General features: G+C 38.2%; 1 long non-coding RNA gene across 4 annotated transcripts in view; it reads left to right on the plus strand.

Moving 5' to 3' along the window:
- LOC115934999 (uncharacterized) overlaps positions 1-22,339 on the plus strand; it is a 198,501-nt gene that overhangs the window by 68,331 nt on the left and 107,831 nt on the right. The window lies entirely within an intron of this gene.

A 22,339-nucleotide genomic window follows, 5' to 3' on the forward strand; every position in this document is an offset into this window, starting at 1 on the left:
CTGTTATGTGAAGAAAGTTGAGGGTGGTGAGTGGGAGGGAGGGGACCGGGGTGGGCAGTGAGGTGTGTACAAGAGAGAAAATAGTAAATAAAAAGAAAGCGTGATTTCAGGTTTTAAAATTATGTCCAAAACTTTGGCTATGGTTACTCCCAAATAGAACTGAGTAAGAACGAAAACATGGAAACCTATTAAGCTTTTGAAGACTTTATATTGTCAAAGAATCCACATGTTATGCTTACAAAGACTTCTAATTATTCAAATCCTAAATCAGACAATTCTGTAAGCCAGATTGCAAAGTTGGGCAGCCATCAAACATACATACTACTTTCAACATGTCCAGAGAGAATGAAAGATAGACTTGAAAGGTACTTCCCAGAGGCCAAAGCCATGAGGTCATGGAAAACAGAGTACTGGAGAGCTCCTCACAGAGAACAGCGTGCTGGAGAGCTTCTCACAGAGGTAAGAATCAGTGACAGTCAGACAGGCTCTATAAGAAACTTACTCTAAGGGAAGGAATCTTTGCAGTTCATATCCAACAGCCCTTGATAATCCCTGTGGACAGATGACTGACATTTCTCATTTTTTCCTATTTAAAACAGATATTATTACAGTTCTCCTGGTCTTAATCCACCATTGTAAACTTAGTGTGTGTGTATTGGTAGAGGGGGCAGGGTGGTGGGGAACATATTTTCTTTCATTTCATAGGTTGCCAGGTGCTGAATGGGACTTAGAGAGGCTTTAATATATTCCTTATATGACACTTAGGTAAGCAAAAGAATGGATTGTGGGAAAGATGATTTTCTTCTTATCCATGGTATTGAAATCTTACGTTTTACAAGGCCATCCAAAATAAAGAGTACATGTGTAGCTTTTTTTGCAGCTGGTTGGTTGTGTTGATATGACTTGGTTCTGGCTTCTAGAACAAAAAGAGTATGTGCTTCTAGGTTTTTCTCTTAAAAGGATATCCTTCCCTTGCTCCCTTTTCCTTTCCCAGTTGTGGGCAGGTAAGGGCTGGGCATCATTTGCAAGATGGAAGCCACATATTGTGAAGGTTGGAGCACTGATGTAGATGGAGGATTTATTCTTGAGGCTTGTGGAACTATGATGCAAGCCAAATGACTTCTTTGGGGATTTGGGGACCTTCTTTATCCCATCATCAAACCAGTATCATAATTAATGTAAATTAAAGATAAAAAGTATCCAAATAGGCCAACATAATTAATTCAACTTTATTATTAAACCATGTGTTCATTTGAAGAGTTTTGTGATTTTTACTTTTTCAAAAGCAATTCCAAACTTTCTCCAGAATCTGCAATAGCAAAGTCACGCATGTATACACAGTTATTTTTCCTTTCACCCACCATCAATTTACTTGAGGGGTATAGTGAGATATAGACTGGAAGTAGGACACCATTGGTGGACAGATGAAAATGAGATAATCAGATTCCACCCTCTTTGGATATGCATTTTTGGCTCCTTTGAATTCAAATGGCAGATACTTATATTGTTGCATGTTTTTGTTAAATATTAACTTATAGTGGCCCAAATCACCAAGAGTTGAATTGCAAATGAGTACAAAAATGATGAAAAGTGAACTTAATTCGAGAAATTTAGGGAAGGGATGGGAGTAAGTACATTTATGAGAGAGCTGAAACATTGAAGGCCAGGGATTTCCTTGACTCTGGAAATAGAGAAAATTCTAAAGGCCAATTCATTTGAGCCTGGTCAATATATTGCGAGGGAACTAGATAGTTCTCTTCTCTCTATCTGTGTCCTCTCCTTCCTTGGCTGGAGAGATTATCCTGGATTATCTGTGTGAGCTGTAAATGCCATCAAATTTTCCTTGTAAGACAGAGGCATGGCCGGGCATGTTGGCTCATGCCTGTAATACTAGCACTTTGGGAGGCTGAGGCAGGTAGATCACTTGAGGTTAGGAGTTCAAGACCAGCCTGGCCAACATGGTGAAACCTCATCTCTGCTAAAAATACAAAAATTAGCTGGGCATGGTGGTGCTTCACTGTAATCCCAGCTACTCTGGAGGCTGAGGCAAGAGAATCTTTTGAACCCAGGAGGTAGAGGTTGTGGTGAGCCGAGATCATGCCACTGCACTCTAGCCTGGGCAAGAGTGAGACTCTATCTAAAAAAAAAAAAAAAAAGAGAGAGAGAAAGAGAGGCAGAGGGAGATTTGACACATAGGGAAGAGTATGTAAAGACAGCAACAGAGATTGCAGGGATGCAGGCACAAGCCATGGAATGCCAATGAATGCTAGCAGCCACCAGAATCTAGAAAATGCAAGGAACAAGTTCTTCCTCAGAACTTCTATACAGAAGGTCGCCTTGCCCACATCTGATTTTGGTCGTCTGGCTTCCAGGACTGTGACAGAATACTTTTCTGTTGTTTTTAGCCACCAAGGCTGTAGTGAATTTTTTTTTTTTTTTTACAGCAGCTTAAGGGTATTAATACAGTGGGCAAGTTATAACTAGATAGCATACTTTGAATTGTCTTCTTTTAAATAATTGTATACCTCAAGGTTACTCACTAATTCATTCCATTTTCTCTGTAAGTAGGGTTCTTTTCTGTAATTGACTGTGGGTGCATATGTGTGTATATGTAGTCATGCTGACTTTGCCCTTTCAGTATTTAAGTAGACAGAGTGATTCTGCGGCAATCTTTTCTACATGCCTCATTCTTTCTTGCTCTTTATGACTTCAGTTTTTCGAGCCTGTTTTTGTCAAAAAAATAAAGTTATAAGTAAGTTAATTACTTCAAGTAGTTTCATCTATTACCCCTGCTCTTTGCTGATACATGCAAATACAATTACTGCTTTGCCTGGCCTGGCAGTAGGATAGACATCTGATGGATGAAGTGCTTTATAAGGTATTTTACTTTCCTAAGCATTGCATAGGCTTTTCTTAGGGTCATATCCATGATGGATAGACTATATGTTTTCAAAAAGTAAACAGCTAAGATTTAGAAGTCAGCAAATTGGTCTATAGACAAGGTCAGTCAAAGTCTTTGCTGTATTAAGTCTATGCTCTACTGGGGAAGACGTACAAGAGAGGTATGGATAATATTTGACAAATGTTAAATTACTGTGTTTGTATCCCTCTCCCCCATAAACCATGTTTCATCACAGTGATTTTATTGGGGTTGCGCATGGAAAGGAGGTGTTGACAAATGCTTCTTCAGGAAGAATGAAGACACAGACATAGTGAAAGTCTATGTCACAAAGCAGGCAGACAGAACACTCCCTTCTTTCACTGGCTTATGGGCAGAAAAAGAGAAAGAAAACATAAGATATCATGAGAAGGAAAACAGTCAGACATGGGGTTTTGATGAAGGATGTGCCCTTTAAGGAAAATTAAGGCAACAAGTGTTTTGGCCCAGCCGCCCATTAGGTCTCTGGGAGGAGCCCATGAACGGAGTGGCCACACAAAATGAAATGGCCCACATCAGGTAAGTAGGTGGATTGGCGTACACACACTGAGTCAGAGTTCTGTTTTTCCTCCTGAAACTCCCTTAGGTACTGTGTAATGTGAATGCTGAGTTGACAGCCCAGTCCCTGGCCAAGCCAAGCATACTCAACCACAAGCTCATCAGATATAGATGTCAGCAGCAGACACTAACAGAAAGCCCAAGGGTGGGACTGAGCTAACCACAGCTCACTGGATCCCAACCAAGTACACAAACAAGGCAGCACAGGATGGTGGTTAAAGACATGGGTTATGGAGCAGTCTGCCTGGATACAATTCTTGTCTCTGTAGTAATTTTGCATAAATCATATTGCCTCTCTCTGCCTCAGTTTCTCCAACTGTAAATCTTAATAAAGGTACAAATGCTCTTAGACTTATAATGGGATTATGGCCCAATAAACCCATTGTAAATTGAAAATATCATAAGCTAAAAGTGCATTTAATAGGCCGCACACGGTGGCTTACACCTGTAATCCCAGCACTTTGGGAGGCTGAGGTTGGTGATCACCTGAGGTCAGGAGTTCTAGACTAGCTTGGCCAACATGGTGAAACCCCATCTCTACTGAAAATACAAAAATTAGCTGGGCATGGTGATGCATGCCTGTAATCCCAGCTACTCAGGAGGCTGAGGCGGGAGAATCACTTGAACCCTGAAGGCAGAGGTTGCAGTGAGCCAAGATGGCACCACTGTACTCCAGCCTGGGCAACAGAGAGACTCCGTCTCAAAAAAAAAAAAGTGCATTTAATATATCTAACCCACTGAACATTATAGCTTAGCCCAGACTCCCTTAATTAAATGTGCTCAGAACACTGACATTAGCCTATGGTTAGGCAAACTCATCTTACACAAAGCCTATTTTATAATGTGTTGAATATCCCATGTAATTTATTGAATACTGTAGTGAAAGTGAAAAACAGAATGGCTTTATGGGTACTCAAAGTAGGATTTCTACTGAATGTGTATTGCATTCACACCATGATAAAGTCAAGAAGCTTTAAGATAAATTATTGTAGGACAGTAACTGTCTGTGTTTACCTGACAGAGTTGTTGTGATGATTAAATTAAGCAATGCATGTAATCAACTTAGAACAATTCTGGGATTATAATAATCATTCATTAAACATGCTTGAGTTACCCAAGAACCAGCATGAGACCAGGAAATTCCCTTTCCATATTGCTATGATGACACATAAATACTTCCCCCTTTTCCAACCTGAGGAAAGCAATGAGTTCAGAAGGTACATGTAAAAGATGAAATAATTATTTCAAACAAATCTAGAGACGATTTAAACCCTTGGATTGAATTAAGTTTTAAAGTGAAAATATACTACATAGAATTTCTTTTTCACTTTTCCTTGCTACTAGCTGGTGTGGTTGGGGACAGGCTCATGAGTAAGACCATGTTAGTTAATAGACTAAGAAAAAAATACTTCATTTTCTTTGCCTTTAATAAATTGTAGTGTAGGTTAAAGCCTGGTTCTGGGCCCAAGTAAATGAATGACCATTTTCTGATAGTAATGATTTGTGACAAAACTTCAAGTGAATAAAATCATGTATAATAACGGGTCGAAGCAGGAACTTTAGAGCCAGGGAAGAACTCCCTGAGAAGGTAACATTGGAGCTTAGACTTGAATTTGAGAAGGAGCCACACTGAATTATATTTGGAGGAAGAGCTTTTCAGATAGATGGAGTAGCAATGCAAAGGTCTGTTGGCCAGAGTGAATTGCTGTGTTTTCGGAACAGAGGGAGAGCCAATGTGCCCAGAATGATGGAGATGGAGGCATAGGCCATGGAAGTATTTCCAGGCTGTGGTAGGGAGTCTAGGTTTTATTCTAAAAGTAAAGAGAAACCATAGAATATTTTTAATCAAAGAGTAAGATGACAGATGTACATTTTTACAGGTCACTTATATGCATGGAATATGGATTCTAAAGGGAAATTAGTGGAAGAGATGTAGACTGTCCACTGTAGGTAATCCAGACAAGTGAACCTGATTTGAACTAGGGTGATGGCAGTGCATATGGGAGAAAGTGGGTGGATACAGAATATTTTTGAGTAGTGGAGACAACAGTTTGTGCTGATGCATTAGTTGTGAAGTTGAGAAATTAACAACTTCTTGAATTTTGGCCTTGGCATTGGTGGACAAAAATAAATACCCCTTACCGAGGTGAGAAAGAATGGTTTTTGGGGTTTGTGGCCACAAGACAGAACAGGCATCAAATATTGTGTTTTGAATGTATTTAATTTAAGGTGCTTAGTACACAGCCAAGTATAAACACCAATTAAGTAAAAAGTATGAATAAATCTAGAGCTCTCAGTAAAATTCATGGCTTTAACATCTAAATTTAGGTGTCACCATCCGTATAGATAGATTTGGCATCATGGGACCATAAGCAATCATCTATTTGGAGAATGTAGATAAAGAAGAGGAGAGTGCTCAGATCTATTTAGGATAAAGCAAAACCAAAACACAACACGTAAAGAACAAAAATGTTTCTTTATCTGTCTTTTGTGTATCTGCCAATACAGTGGAAAAGTGCACGGAGGATACAAGCTAAACTTGGAACACTGATTCTGACATGGTTGTGGGATTGGAGGAAGTTGAAGGAAAATGTTACCTTTCTGCTGTATGCATTCTGTATTGTTTGAAGACACATGGCTTCAGACATGGAAAGTATCATAACTAATACATGTATCTTATAGATAATTTAGAAGATAATACCAAGCCAAAAAATAAAAGAAACTTTATTCATAACCCCACCCTCAGAAGCAACTACTGCTAACATTTTAACATATATTCTTCTGGACTTTTTCTTGTACAAATGTATTCAGATATAGAACCTTAAGTATTTTATTTTTAGTATTTCACAAAAAAAGTTATCCAGAGTTTGTGTTGTCAGTTTTCATTCTATCCCAAGCTGATTTTTCTGAACTTCTAAGTTTTGATACCATTTATACCTCTGATCTAGAGTTTCATTCTGCTTATCCTACTTTTATATCCTTTGACTACCTGTAGTTCCATTTATGTGCCCTCTCAGAAGCCCAGATTTAATGTATCACACTTGAAATGTATGTTTCCCTAATCTGCACATTCTGAATTTTCCAAACCAGAATTTTCAGGCAGGTTCTTATCCTTGACCTATTCCATTCTCTTACTTTCCATATCTAAAGAGTTAACATGTTCTATATCTTTTATACTCTGTACATCCTTTAAATCCAAATTTAGATATCCTTATTGCCACTGCTTACATTCAAGCTTTTAATGTTTTTATTGTTGTGACAGCTATTTAATTCTTTTGTTTCTGTGTTATAATCTGATTTTTCTAAAAAAGTAAACCTGAGTATGTCACTTTCTCATCTAAAGCTTCTCAATGACAACCTACTGCCTTCAGGATAAAAGCTGAACTCCATAGTTTCACACAAGCCATTTCCTGATGGGGTTCCTCTGCCTTGGCTGCATTGTATCTTATCACCTTCCTTCTTGCATCTTTATCTCTAGTCACAGGGAGGCACCTGCAGTTTCCACGATATAATCCAGCCTCCAATTTACCTACAGTTTCTGACAGACTCCCTGGAACCAAATAGTCATTCAATACATGCTTATTGAATACAAAAATATAAGTTTAAGAAGGCCTCTAAAGCTTACAATGTGGACATGAGAAGTAGCCGACTGTGTAGAGACGAAAAGTCCAAGTGAAAACAAGAGCCGCAAATATCAAAAGGATTAAGAATCAGGCAGGATTATTTGAAACTATAGGGATGTAGTCTCCAGGGATTCATATTCGAATCCGGTGCTGTCCAATAGAAATATGATGTGAGTCACATAGCTAATTTTAAACTTCCTAGTAGCCACATTTTAAAAAATGAAAATAAACAGGTAAAAATAGCTTTATTAATATAATTAATATAGCCAATATATTGAAAATATTTTCATTTTGACATGTAATTAATATTTAAAAATTAATATTAAAATCATTGAGATATGTTACTTTTTTAATACTAATCAAAATCTAGTACAGGTGTATATACATCATGTCATTTCTTTTTGAAGTTTTATTTATTTATTTATTTATTTATTTATTTATTTATTTAGAGACAGTCTCGCTCTGTTACCCAGGCTGGAGTGCAGTGGTGTGATCTCGGTTCACTGCAACCTCCATCTCCTGGATTTAAGCGATTCTCCTGCCTCAGCCTCTTGAGTAGCTGGGATTACAGGCACACGCCACCATGCCCGGCTTATTTTTGTATTTTTAGTAGAGATGGGGTTTCACCATGTTGGTCAGTCTGGTCTCGAACTCCTGACTTTGTGATCTGCCTGCCTCAGCCTCTCAAAGTGCTGGGATTACAGGTGTAAGCCACCGTGCCTGGCTTAAAGTTTTTTTTAATCAACTTGATTAATAAAATAATTTTTCATTAAGTTGAAACAGTAAGATTTTTTGTCGTTGTTCTTTTTTTTTTTTTTTTTTTTTGAGGCAGGGTCTCACTGTGTCGCCCAGGCTGGAGTGCAGTGGTCTGATCAAGGCTCAGTGAAGCCTTGACCTCCCTAGGCTCAGTACTCCTCCCACCTCAGCCTCACAAGTGGCTGGTACTACAGGCATGTGCCACTACACCTAGCTAATTTTTATATTTTTTGTAAAGATAGGGTTTCACCATGTTGCTGAGGCTGGCCTTGAACTGAGCTCAAACAATCCTCCCACCTCAGCCTCCCAAAGTGCTGGGATTACAGGCATGAGCCAGCATGCCCATCCTGGTATACAGTTCTATAAATTTAACATATGTATAGAATCATGTAATCATCCATAAAAGAAGGATACAGAGCAGCTGTATCACTCCAAAAAATTCTTTTTTAAAAATTGACATGTAATAATTGTACATATTTCTGGGATACATAGTGATGTTTTAATACATGCACTATATAGTAATCAGGTCAGGATAATTTGTATATCCATCTAAAACCTTCCTCATTTCTTTGTGTTGGGAGCATTCAATATCCTCCTTCTAGCTATTTGAAATTACATAATATATTATTGTTAACTATAGTCATCCTACAACTTACAGCACATAGTAATATACTCAATATATACAATGTAATTAAGCCACATTCTCAATATAGAGTAGTCACATATATTGCTCATATGTACAATAGATAGTATACACATCATAATGCAGATTAGGGCTCCATAATCGCATGTGGCTAGTGACTACTGTATTCCTATAAAATCTTCTAATCTTCTACAGAGAAGAAGCTGGGGTGGGTGCAGGGGGATCTGTTGAATACCGTGTTGCTGTCATTAGAGTAAGAGCAAGCATCCAGAAGTTCAAGTTTGAGGGCTTTAGGAACATTAGTTCACTGTCTGTGGATGGGATTTGAGATGAGTCAGAAAAGTTGAAAGCAGTGACAAGAGTAAAAGAGTTAGGAAGAAATTTCATGAGGAAGAGTGACAATAATAACCACGATGCAGAAACAGGAAGTCCCAAACTAAAAGTTCTATGAGTGTGGTACAAGAAAATAGACCTACCTCAGGTAGGTTATCAAAAAGTTTATGTGGCTGGTCGTGGTGGTTCATGCCTGTAATCCAAGCACGTTCAGAGGATGAAGCAGGAGGATTGCTTGAAGCCAGCAGTTCAAGACCAGCCTGGGCAGCATAGCGAGATCCCTGTCTCTGCAATAAATTTTTTTAAAGACTTTCCAGGCATATGGTGCATGCCTGTAGCCTCAGCTACTTGGGAGGCTGATGTGGGAGTATTACTTGACCTTGGAGGTTCAAGGCTGTGGTGAGCCATAATTGTGCCACTGCAGTCCAACCTAGGTGACAGGGCAAGACCCTGTCTCAAAAGAAAAGAAAATATTTTTTAAAAGTTTATGTGTTTAGACTTTGCACAAACTGAGTGTATTTGCTATTTTTTTTTCTGGTTTACTTTTCATAGCCTCATAAAAACAATTGACCATTTCAGAGGTTCTTATAGTTTATTATGTATTTAACAGCACTTTTCATGTGTTGTTACTAAAAATCCAAACCAATGGTTTTCATTTTTGTCACCTTGAATATCAGTGAATTGAAATCTCTAAAATAGTACAAGGTGGCCGTGATCTGTAAACCAACTTGATGACAGTACCCCACCCTTCCCTTCAACAAATATGCTGTGAGCCCAGATAGAGAAACCTAGTACCTTTATTAGATAAGGACACTAATTATAGTGAGGTAGGGCGCATTCATTCACATCCTCTGGTACTTCTGAAGAAGCAGGAGTAATGATGTATCAGAACCGATAAAAGGTGCTCAGAAACATGTTGCCTGCTTTTTGTCCATAGGGAATACATATCTGTGACTAAAGACATATTAGACTTTCTATGAAAAACTCAACATGCAATCTTTATAAGGAAAATTTTCACTATTAGGCTATCTATTTGTTAATAAGTAATACACCAGAGTTTAATTTGTGTATTTTTTTCTGATGTAATGTTCCAACTCTTGGAAAGGTAGTTTATGAAATTTTTAAAAAAGAAGAAGCGCAAAATATTACACTAAAAGCAGAAAATCCCTTTACATATTAAATTAATTGGCTATTTGAACAATGTCCTAGTTTTCACCATATCTGCAAGCATCTCGTGATATACAACAAATATCAGCAAATGTTATTCTTCTATAGAGTCTTTCTTATGTTACTACTCCTGATTATATTACCCAAAAGGAGAAAACATTTATGGTATTATTTAGCTTTTTTGTTTTTTAACATTCAATAAGCATTTAATTAGCTTCTCCTCTGTGCATTTCAATAAAGAAACTAGATTTTCTCTACTGATTTTGATTTGATTTTTTTCTACCAAACTGAGACATCTTTTAAAATTTGGCACTAAAATAAGAACAATAAGAACAATACTTAATTTGTATTACAAATAGCAAAGATTGATGCATGTAGACCACAGAAACTTGGCTACAAAGCTAGGCTTTCGGAGCTAGTAATATGAAGTCTCTCTAATGATGTATAGGTCTTCGTGACCCACATTTGGTTCAAACTTAGCCCTTTACAGGTGGGGGAAGGTGGGGCAAAGAGTGGGGAACAAGTCGGGTTCTATTAGCAGATTGGGGAGTGAAGGGGGTTCTAAGTGAAGTAGGTCTACCAGCTATTGCACAAATAATGAGTTTTGAATGTTGCAGGGAAAACTGGTTATTTGTTGCAGGAAAATAAAGTACCTGCCATTTCTGCATTTGTTTCAGGTTAAATAAATGTTTAAATATATTTTTAAGAAAGACGTGTTCATGGAAACCAGTAATTTTAATTCTACTTGAAATATCATGACATAATTTTCACTTTTTTCTGCTCAAACCCATGCTTCCCAGTTGATCTTAAATTGGGACCCCTTCCTCACAAGTTTTAAACAGGTCTAATTCATGACAGTTCATATCCATATCTGAAATTTATGGCAGTGAATCTCTATGCCAGTGGTCACTATCACATGGCTCCATTCAGTTCCCAGAAGGAAAATAGTGAGTCAAACTTCTCTAACCCCCATCAGGCTTCAGGGAGAGAGAATTTTCTCATCAAAGAGATCCTTGAGAACCCTGTTTTAAAGTCAGCTCCCGTCACTTTGAACCTACAATTTTACTACAATGCGTCTGCTAATTATCTTATACAATCATACACATTTATTTTGAGAACTGTTTCCTCTGCTTCTTCTAAGTTAATTTTCTAAAACTATTTTCTATAGAACCAGAAATAATTTGGCCAGAGGGAATTGTCAAAGCTAGTCCGTAACAATAGAGGAATGGGGTTTAGATAATTTATATTGGCCCAGGATTTACTTTTACTTATAGAAAACTTTTTAAAATTGCTTTTAAAGGCTTCTGTATTGGGTCTTTTTTGTTTGTTTCTCTGTTTCACTTTTGCTTTTTAATTTTTTATTTATTTATGTATTTTTTGAGATGGAGTCTCCCTCTGTCACCCAAGCTAGAGTGCAGTGGCATGATCTCAGCTCACTGCAACCTCCAGGGTTCAAGTGATGCCGGTGCCTCAGTCTCCCTTGTAGCTGGGATTACAGATGTGTGTCACCATGCTCAGCTAATGTAAATGTATGTATTTTTAGTAGAGATGGAATTTTGCCATGTTCCTCAGGCAGGTCTCAGACTCCTGAGGCTCAAGCAATCCACCCACCTTGGACTCCAAAAGTGCTGGGATTACACATGTGAGCACTGTGCCCAGCCTGCTTTTGCTTTATTAAAGACAAAAATATAAAGTTACTTTCTGAGGGATTAAGTAATACACTAGGCGTATTTAAGACAATTAGTTACTTCACTTGGTTAGTCACTCTGCAGCCACTAAAAGTACAAATCCAATGTGTAATAAGACTTTAATAAGAAGAAATAATTAATGAAAAATTAAAATTAATTTATAGCATTTAGACCAACTATAGTTGAGGCATGTCTTAATAAAGCTTCTTTTAAAAAGGGAGGGAGACCAAGTATAATGGCTCATGCCTGTAACCCCAATGCTATGATAATCCCAGCACTGTGGGAGGCCGAGGCAGAAGGATCACTTAGCCCAAGAGTCTGAGACTAGCCTGGGCAACAGAGTGAGACTGTCTCTACAAAACAATAAAAAGATTAGCTGTGCATGGTGGCATGCACCTGCAGTTCCAGCTACATGGGAGGCTGAGGCACAAGGATCAGTTGAGCCTGGGAGGTGAAGGCTGCAGTGAGCTGTATTTGAGCTACTGAACTCCAGCCTGGGCAATATAATGAGATCCTGCCTCAAAAAATTAAAATAAAATAAAAAGTAAATAAAAAGGGAGGTGGTGTTATTATCAAGGCCAAAAGTAAAAATTATAGTGAGATTGATGTTCAAAGTTAATAACACCTGTAGTTTTAACATGTTCTGATGTAGGCTTTACTGTCAAGTAGTTTAAAAAAAAAAAGACTCAATCTCCATTTATAGGACAGTCAGTGGCCTGTGGCAATCTGTAAGGATGAGAGAGAGAAAAAAGCAGGATTAACATCTCACTCTCCCATGGGACTGAACCATGGGACCTGCAAATCCCAAGACAGAAGGAGACTCATACAAGGTCACTTGGGATTAGGCATGCAAACTAATGGCCTTACTAATTGTTCCAAGGGGTCCTGTGATTGGGCATGAAGCCAGCACACTTCAGCCAACAAAGCATTTCAATTAGGTACAGTCGCAATGCCAAGTTCCTCAGCAAGAGCATGTGAAAAGGCTCCTTTTGACTTTTGGTCAAATCCATTTAAAATCTTTGCCATGGGACCCTGAAAATCACCCTTATAAAATATGCCTGGAATGTCTCATACCTGGGAACTAATATTATATGTTATTCTTACTATAGAGCTTACGACCAATGAATTGGTTCATAATGCTCTCAAGTAAATGGATTTCAAAACAAAACACTGCTGTAGATCAGGCTGGAGACAGGAAATCCACCCACATTTGCCAGCAATGTTAGACTATCTGCTTTTGAAGGCAGAGTCCTTGTCTTATACCTCTGTGCAGGTGCAGAGCCCAACATATGGTAGACATTTCATGAATTGTTTTTCTGATTGTATTGATAAGATAAACAGTGGATTCCTTGAGCTTGTAAAATATGCCTCAAACAAATAGGTGGTTTACGGTTTGGAAGACTCTTTTCTACTCTATTTTCTTGGCTACCCATGGTGAGACTTAAAATATTTGAGCTATTAGGATAGCAGAAGAGATTTTTTCCTACCCTGGGAAATCCAGCCCAGTGGCAGTGTGCCGGCTTCATGGTGGTTGTCTAATCCCTCCTGCTTTGGAACACTCATTTGTGCGAGATGTGAAGTCTCCTGCCTTGGATCTGATCATAGAACTATGGAGAAGGGCTTTCACTTCAGTACACTTTATTTTCTTTTCAAGTGTAAGAAAAACAAGGTTGGACCCACACGTAGTCCTGGATACTTTGTTTTCAGCTCTTATTTGTCTTTTCTATTGCATTTTTGGTGACAATAGTGATTCACAACCAAAAGAAGGATTCAGATTTATTCTCTTCAAAAGGGATACTCCCATAATTTCAACTCTGCTGAGGTAGATACAATAAGGGAAGTTAAAGAACCCCAAAGCAAAAGAGTTAGGACGGACTGCAGCAATTTCTGTGGCCTGTGCACACAATCATCTGCCTGTTCTGCCAAGCTCCCCTATGGGGAATCAAACAAGTCTTCAGAGAAAGGAATTCAATTTGTTGTTTTTCTGGTGAGGAATGCAGGAATTTAGGAGACATTGAACACTTACATCTTAACAATGAAAGTTTGGAGAATGTAACCTGGAAAAATATACTTTTATAAATTTAAACAATATTTGCAAATTCAAATGCCTATAGAGACCAACAAGGTAAGAAACAAATTTGTGAGGTGGGGCAGGTATTAGATGAAAGAAGTGTTAGGGCTGTGGCAGAGTGGTACATTTATGCCTGTTCCAAAGTTATTCAAATTATTGAACATACACACACACCTTGGGCCAAACATTTCAGTGGCTATATATAGTTTTTTGGCCATTACTTTAACCCATAGATCCTATCTGGCATTTTGTTTAGGCTGTCCATGTTAGGAAAGTTTTTCCACGTGGGACTTAAGCCTAGATCCGCTTACTGTCATGTGACATTTAAAGAGAGGTATGATTTCAAAAGAACTAAAGATTGAGCTATGTGGAAGCAGGGCCTTCTTAGCCCTTCCTAATTCACCAAAAGCTCGATCTGCTACTACAATGACCCAGTGAGGACTGTGCCTGGACCCTCATTCAGTATTCCTCTCCTTGAGCTCCCCCTAGAGGTCAGAGTCCTCCATTAACAGGCCCCCTGCTGTTACTCCGTATCTTCTGAAAGGTGAGATAAATACGCTGGAATAGGAGTGGTACTGGTGTTGTTGATGCTAAGAACAATCAAAAGAGAACTAATAACAATATTTATATATATTTATTCCTCACGTCTTGTTCAATAAATATTGAGGGCATACTACATGCATAAAATTATGATAGGTGTTCTGGAAAATGCAAAAATCACCGATACAATACCTCGCTCTTTGGGGAAACTAAAAGCCCGCATAAAGCAACCATTCTTTCTTCCATCTTAACCATTCGTTCTGACGTCTTACAATTATCTTTCACTAATTTTTCTACTGTGTACTTCTTAAGTAATGATGTTCTTAAGAATTCTTTTCGAACTTTCTTTCCTCATTTTACAGACCTTTATTTAGGTACACCTGTTCTTTCTTCTAGTTTCAGTTACCATCTATTTTCTGAAGATTTTCACCTTTACATCTCTATATCTCTAGACTGCACCCTTCCTGAGTGACAGACTTAAGCTCACAATTTTCTGCTGGAATTCTCCTTTAGAATATTTCAAAGTAAATTCGAATCCAACATATCCCAATGAAAATTCAAGGCCATAAGTATTTGGTGCCATATGTGCAATACTAGCAATAAGTGCTATGAATCTAGATCACTTTGAGCTGAGATGCCTGGGAAAGTCTTATGGCAGAGGTAGACATGGGCAAGACTTCAACAAGGGATTGTTATTGGGCAACACTGAACAAAATCAGGAGCACACCTACCATTGTTTCTTTTCTTTCTTTGTTTCTTTCTTTCTTTTTTTTTGGAGACAAAATCTCACTCTGTCACCCAGGCTGGAGTGTAGTGGTGCAATCACAGCTCACTGTAGCCTTAACTTCCTGGGCTCAAAAGATTATCCTGCCTTAGCCTCCTCAGTATCTGGGACTACAGGCCAGTGCAGCCACACCTTGATAACTTTTAAATTTTCTGTAGAGATGAGGTCTCACTTATTGCCTAGGCTGGTCTCGATCTCCTGGTCTCAAGAAATCCTGAAATCCTCCTGCCTTGGCCTCCCTAAGTGCTGGGATTACAGGCATGAGCCACAGTGCACAGCCTTATCCCAATACTTTGGAGGTTCAAGCTCAGTTTTGACCTCTATTATAATCCATATATATATATATATATATATATATTTTTTTTTTTTTTAAAGCGGAAACTTCCCTCTTGGCAATCTTTTTCATTCTGTCTGTTTTATTTTTCCTCTTCTAATTGAGGAGATGGGAGATTGAAGACCAGATAAGCAGAAGTCCCAGCCATATTCAGCTCACCTCAAAAGTATACATATTTTCCAAACATTTGTAGATTTCTTGATGCCTGGAAACCAAAAAGGACAATCCTGAATCCCAGTTGAGAGGCAGCTTTTGAATGCCAGGCATTTTCTTTATTCACTCTCCCTCCACTTAAGAGTGTGGCTCTGGCTCTGCCTTTGTTTCAGCCAGTAGCTGAATGCAGCCTCTCAGGCTCACAGCACTGCCCTGTAATCCTCTGAAAGGACTGCTGTTCTTTCTGTTCCCTCCCTAGCAGTGTGGCACTTCCAGCTTAAGCAACTCTCAGCCCAACTGAACTCTTTTATAATCCCACCAGGCAAGCTCTTTTGATACTTATTTCAAAATAAAATAGATGTTTTCTTCTTTATATCTTATGCAATGTTGTTTAGAAGGAACACGGAGAGGATTTTCTGTTCCCTGAGTAATCACAGTAGTTGCTTTTCTTCCTAGAATTGTAGATAATTAAGAACATGATTTTTTTTTTTTTTTTTTTTTTTTTTTTTTTTTAGTGTACAACTAGGTACACCATGAAAATCTTAGCTGTGTTGTACTTTTTCATGAGAAAAAAAGTATCCTTTTTACTGTGATAGCCTCGGGGTAAAATAAGTTATACTATCACGGCTTACAAAAAAGGCAATATAGTTGTGAAAATTCACTAGAAAACAAGAGGCTCTATTAAAGAGTTCTAATATCTTGTGGTTTTTCCTTCCACGATGACAGTTATTAAAATTTTTTAATTTTTTTTTTGTAGCCTCTTTATAGAAAACTGTCCATTTCATTTATCAACCAGAGTTATGAAAGAGATCTTTTATAATTGCATCTACTGAAGTTAACTAGGCATATTATATATCATGGCTTGTTTACCATAATACTGGCTTTGTTCTTGATTGAAGTGTTATTTGGTGAGTCTGTTTAATGAAGGGTTATGTGTTTTCTTTTGTAATTCTAAAAGTCACAAAAAATTTAGCCCAGATGAATAAATGAAGTTAAGAAGCATTTGAAGAAAGAAAGGAAGTCTCCCAATTTTTGCTAGTTTATTAAGCTAGTGCTTGCATTGGAAAGTAGTGAAAAATCTGTTTTGTTTTTAAAGGCAAAACTAGGCAACATCGCACTTGGCTTAGGTTTTGATGGGATAGTCATTTGGCTTTTAAAAATGCATCCTACAGATACAAGAGCATGCACAGACTAGGAACCGGCATGACTTGTTTCAAAGTCAAGGACACAAATATGGTTATAATATAGTCATCTCCACCCTACCTCCACCAATCAATCATTTACTCCCCTGTACCTCTTTTTAGAAAACAAAACAAAACAAAATAAAATGATATCTTTCTTTAAGACCCAACTTCGCTTTCCCTGCTAGGCAAAAAAGAAGAAGAAGAAGAAAAAAAACAAAAACAAAAAAGAAGAAGAAGAAGAAAAATCCAAGAACCCTAGGAAGGGTGACACTTGTCCTGATTCCAACACTAAACAGAAAGGAAACTATCTGCCCAATTAGACTCCTTCTGCCATTGCTGTTCCCTGGCACACAATGTTGATGTTAAGACCTGAGCCTGCAGATTGATGGACAGTGGGTGTGTGCCATCGCTGAGGTATTCTCGCTGTTATATATACATGCCAGGCCATAGGGGTGTCCTGTATTATGTGCCAAGGTGATAGCTCTTTTTAGTTCATACCACCATGCTCAGCTACTGTTGCTGAAAGCACATAAAATGGGAGGAAAGAGTATTTCAGAGGTGTAAAATAGCATGTGTTACACTTTGAGACAGAAGAGGTATGGTCATGTCTAGACAGAGAAATACACTGGAAAACATCACTTTCTAACAGTGGATAACTTTGGACTATAGGATCATAGATGACTTTGTTTCAACTTTCTTAGTCTTCTGCAAGAAAACCACATTACCTTATTATTTAAAAATGTTTTAGTACCCAAAGGAGTAAAAAATCAGTGACAGAGGAAAAAACAAAACCTAGAAGTGATATTATTTTTATTTTTATTATTATTATTATTTTTGAGATAGGTTCTCACTGTCACCCAGGCTGGAGTGCAGTGGCCCAATCATAGCACTGCAGCCTTGAACTCCTGTCTTCAAACGATCCTCCCACCTCAGCCTCCTGAGTAGCTGGGACTACAGGAACACACCATCATGAATAGCTAATTTTTAATTTTAATTTTTTTTTGGAGAGATGGAGTCTCCCTATGTTGTCCAGGCTGGTCTTGAACTCCTGAGCTCAAGTGGTCCTCCCACCTCAGCCTTCCAAAGTTTTGCGATTATAGGTGTGAACCACTGTGTCCAGCTAGTAATATTTTAAAAAGTGTTATGGAGCAATACTCAAGCTGTATAAGAAGAATAAAATGAAAAAATGAATTCATCAGATTTAAGGAAAACATTGATGTAGGAATCCAGTTCTCAAATAAAGCCTGGATCTGGGTACTGGCAGATTCTGTGGAGAAGGTTGTAGAGAAATAAGAAACAATGTAGGGCTGAATTCAGCATGGAAGGTTTTCTCACCTGTTTTTTCTATCTCAAAGGTGCCACCCACAGAGATGCCTGAGAATTTTCCTTAGTCCTTCACTCCCTTCTGTTTCAGGATTTAGCTTTATGTCTTTGTTTTCCTGCATCTTGAATGTGATATATCAAAGTATAAATATTTTTATGCTCATCCTGGTTGGTGTCCTCTGAACTTCTTGGATCTGTTGTTTTGTGACTTTGAGGGGAGACAACTGTCTTGCCCTGCTTAGGTGCAACAGCAGATAACATGCAGATTATCAACTAAAGTAACTAGAATCAGTCATTAACTATGCCCCTTGTCCTTCTTCCTATCTCCTTTTGGCTTTATTACTATTAAGGCATAGTAAAACCAACAGACCAGGAGATAACTGCCATTGAAAAGGTAGTTTATTATACTCTCAGATCCCAAGAGAAGGAGTACAGGTCATGCCACAGAGGCCGCATAGGGAAGCGCCAGGGTTGGTCCCAAAGCAGAGGGAGAGGGGAAAACTGGTGCCCATGAGCCTTCACCATAGTTTCTATGGGGAAAATGGGCAAGGCAGGGCAATCAGGCTTAGAATGGGAAAGCTTGAAAATTCCAGCAAGTTCTGGGGTATGGGGGTTGTCCCTAGTTGTCTGGCATCTAGCCCTGGGGTGAATTTCAGCAGGTGTATAGTGGCTTGGAGTGTGAGATAAAGGAGGTGGTTGAGGGTATAGACTCTGAATTGATTCATTTGTATTTGAATAGTGTGCCACTGGGAGGAAAAACCCCTTTGACAAGAGCGGGGACAAAGGAGGCAGGAGGCTAAGGCAAGATGACTCAGGCGTATTATCAGGTTGTCCAGAATTTGATGTATCTGGCATATGCATGTAGGATAGATAAAGCATCAAGCTTACAGAAGCAGGCGACATGGTTAATATACCCTTCTCCCTCTCATCCTCTTTCTCTCTCCCTCTGGCTTTCATACCCCTGTGAAGAGGCTTATGACAAAGGTCCAGTGTACTTTGCTAATGCGTGGTGGGTGGAGAGCAGTGGGAGAGTTGAAAATGGGATGGGGGCAACAGGATGAATCTCCACTCTTGGGTGCCTCACAGCATCCCCAGTTACCTAAAGAACTTCACTTTACTGAAGAAGTCTTTTGTGTGTAAAATCATAGCTAAGGAAGATGTATCATTAAACTAGTGATAGCTGTGTTATCAAAAATTACCCTAATAATAATGAATAATTTTAAAATTATTAAAATGCCTTTATGAATAATTTTTACTCCAAATTTGAATACTTATTAAGCTATGTATGTGTATATATATGGTTTAGAAAATACGTATTTAGAAAATATAAACTATATATTTTACAATCTTGATTTGTATGTTAAAAATATAAACCCTATATTATATGTTTTATATTACAAATATATTTATGAGATATTACAAATGTTATAAGAATTTAAGTGACAATGCATTTATTACACATGGCATTGACCATTCTTACCAACCTCGAACTTTCTAAATCACGAGTCTCCTTCAAAACCTATTTAAAGTTCCACATCCTTGGGGAACTTGGGAGTAAGCCTTGCTCCCTAACAGGCTAATCCTGCTCATGGTATTGCAGCACTGATTACACTTGCTAATCTACCCCAGGTTATGGCCAGTCCTGGCCACTGGACTGCCACAGTGTTCTCCAAATAAAGGCTTTTTCCTGAATATTTCTGATAAGAATACTCCTAAACCTGAGTTTTTATCTTGAGTGTCATTATCTCTGTCCTCCAACTCCCCATGTCCTCACATTCTGTATGCTCAATTCAAGATACTAGAATTCTATCTTGACCTATGTTTTGAGTTTTTGCAATGTTATCCTGCCTTGCTGCTTAGACCTGCTGAAGGGTTTCTGCCAGTACAGAAGCCCAGTCTTTGTACATTATAGATTTCCTAGATGGTGATGACAAGCCTGTCTCTACTGCCAAGTATCTCCTTCTACTGTTATTGATGTGTCCTGCCACCCCAAAGCTGCAATTTACTAACAGATGAGTCTATTTCTAAATCCGGGACATTATCTTAAATTAAACCTTACCTTGAGTAACTAGCCATGCCTAGATGATGAGTTATAAAATAATATACTAAGCATTCCAGCTAGTTTTGCTCTCTTCTCACACACTTTATATCAAACACATTGACTTGTTTTGCAGCCAACTGGATTCGGGGAATCACTTCTCCTGTTACATTTGGAGGAGCCGTACTTCCTCCTGTCTACAATTCATCCTTCCACTTGAGCTTTGAATTCTCCCTGCTCCCTGCTTCTGAGATCTCTCACATGTGATTATTTGATAAATGTCTACCTCCCACAGTAGGCTGTAATTTGTAGATCAGTGATCTTATTCTATTTTTGATTCCTGTTGCACCCCTAATGCCTGGTAGACTGCCTGGCACATAGTAAGTGCTCAATAAATATCTGTTGAATAAACAAATGAAAATGCTAAGGCCCTTGAAGTATGGGACTGTATAATGTAAACTCCATCTTAGAATCTACTGTCATGTTACTCAGACTCTCAAAACATACGTAAATGATGAATGAAGACACTCTTGAAGAAATATATAATTTAATGCTATGTTAGAATTCATAGGCTTCAGAAGATTAATCTTCAATTTCAGAGAAAAGTATTCTGCATAGAAGTTTACACCTAAATAAAAGAGGACATATCCCTAGATAAAAGTTCAGACTAGCTGTCAATGATATGGTGCATTCCTAGGCTCATTTTGATGATCAATATCCACATTCCTTTTTTGAAATCTGTTTAAATAATTTTCTCCTTTTCATATGGGCAAGAAAACAGAATTGGTTTGATCAAAAGACTCAATGCAGTTTCTAACCATTGCACAAGCCAACAAAAGGCTCACTCTGTGTTCATTTTTGGGTTAGTCCACGTCTCCATCATTTATTATGGAATGTAACTGGTATTTCCTGCTTTCACAAAGAAACATAAACCCCAGTTGAAATGTCAAGAACTCAAAAGGATGGGGCTGTGTTCTCTCCATTCGTAAAACAAGGAATCCTCCCTCCGCAAAAATCCCAAATAAGACCTGAGGGCCTAACAACAGCAGTCCCAGTTCTGTTTGCTCTGTAGCAGTGCTGTCCAGTAGAAACTTAATGCCATTTTCTTAAATATAAGCCACATGTGTAATTTAAAATTTTCTAGTATCCACATTTAAAAAAAGGTAAGAGAAATGTTGAAAATAGTTTTAGTAATGTATTATTAAAATGTAATGCTGTTTATTTAATTTTAAAAATATTTCAGCATTCTAAACATACAAAAAAAACCAGAATGTTGGAGATCATGTTTAAGTACAGAAGGTTCTTGAACTTTCATTGATGCAGTGGCTCTTCGCTTTGTTGACAATGAAATTTTCTACAGTTTCTTTAAAAACAAATGGTTTAAAAACTACCACACTTAACTGAAAAAAAAGCAAAAACAAAAAGTAAATACTTTTCAAGCCAGCTGACCACCTTTTGTTCACAGCTAGGAATGGTAGCAGAATGCTATGTGGTTAGATACAGAAACAAGACAACCTGAAGCTAAATGGATGCCCAGTTCATAAGTCAACAGGCCCAGCCTCACAGTGCACAGCCTAAGCTACGGCCACTCCCAGAGGCATCTTCTACCACAGCCTCAACATCAAGCAAAGAGCATCAAGAGTTTGTCTTGGTTGTTTTGTTCGTTTTACAAACTATGGATATATGCAATTGATAACTCAGGATTTCTAGCTAATAACCATGTAGTTAACACTGCCTTACAAATTAAAAAAAAAAAATGCCAGAAGCACCTTTAAATGCCTTATCACACTAACAGCAAAGCACACAGAGTGAGGAGAGCATGAAGTTGCCTTTTCATTTTAAAAATATTTGGAAAGATGTACAACTTTGATATAGTTTCAGGGTGCTCTAGACCCACTTGACCACTTCATGTAAAGAGTTTCTAGTTTGAGAAACAACAATATGATCATAATCAAACTTTGTAATTAAAACTAATGAGGGCAACAGACACTTCTCAAATAAGAGATGTGTCAATTACAGCTCTCCCCTACTTCAAGGCAGGTGTCCCCAACCCCTGGGCCATAGATAGATACCAGTCAGTGGCCTGTTAGGAACCAGGCCACACAGCAGGAGGTGAGTGGCAAGTGAGCAAAGCTTCATCTGTATTTACAACCACTCCCCATGGCTCACATTACATCTGAGCTCCGCCTCCTGTCAGATCAGCAGC

The sequence above is a fragment of the Gorilla gorilla genome, chromosome 5, assembly GCF_029281585.2.
Source record: "Gorilla gorilla gorilla isolate KB3781 chromosome 5, NHGRI_mGorGor1-v2.1_pri, whole genome shotgun sequence".
NCBI classification, from domain to species: domain Eukaryota; kingdom Metazoa; phylum Chordata; class Mammalia; order Primates; family Hominidae; genus Gorilla; species Gorilla gorilla.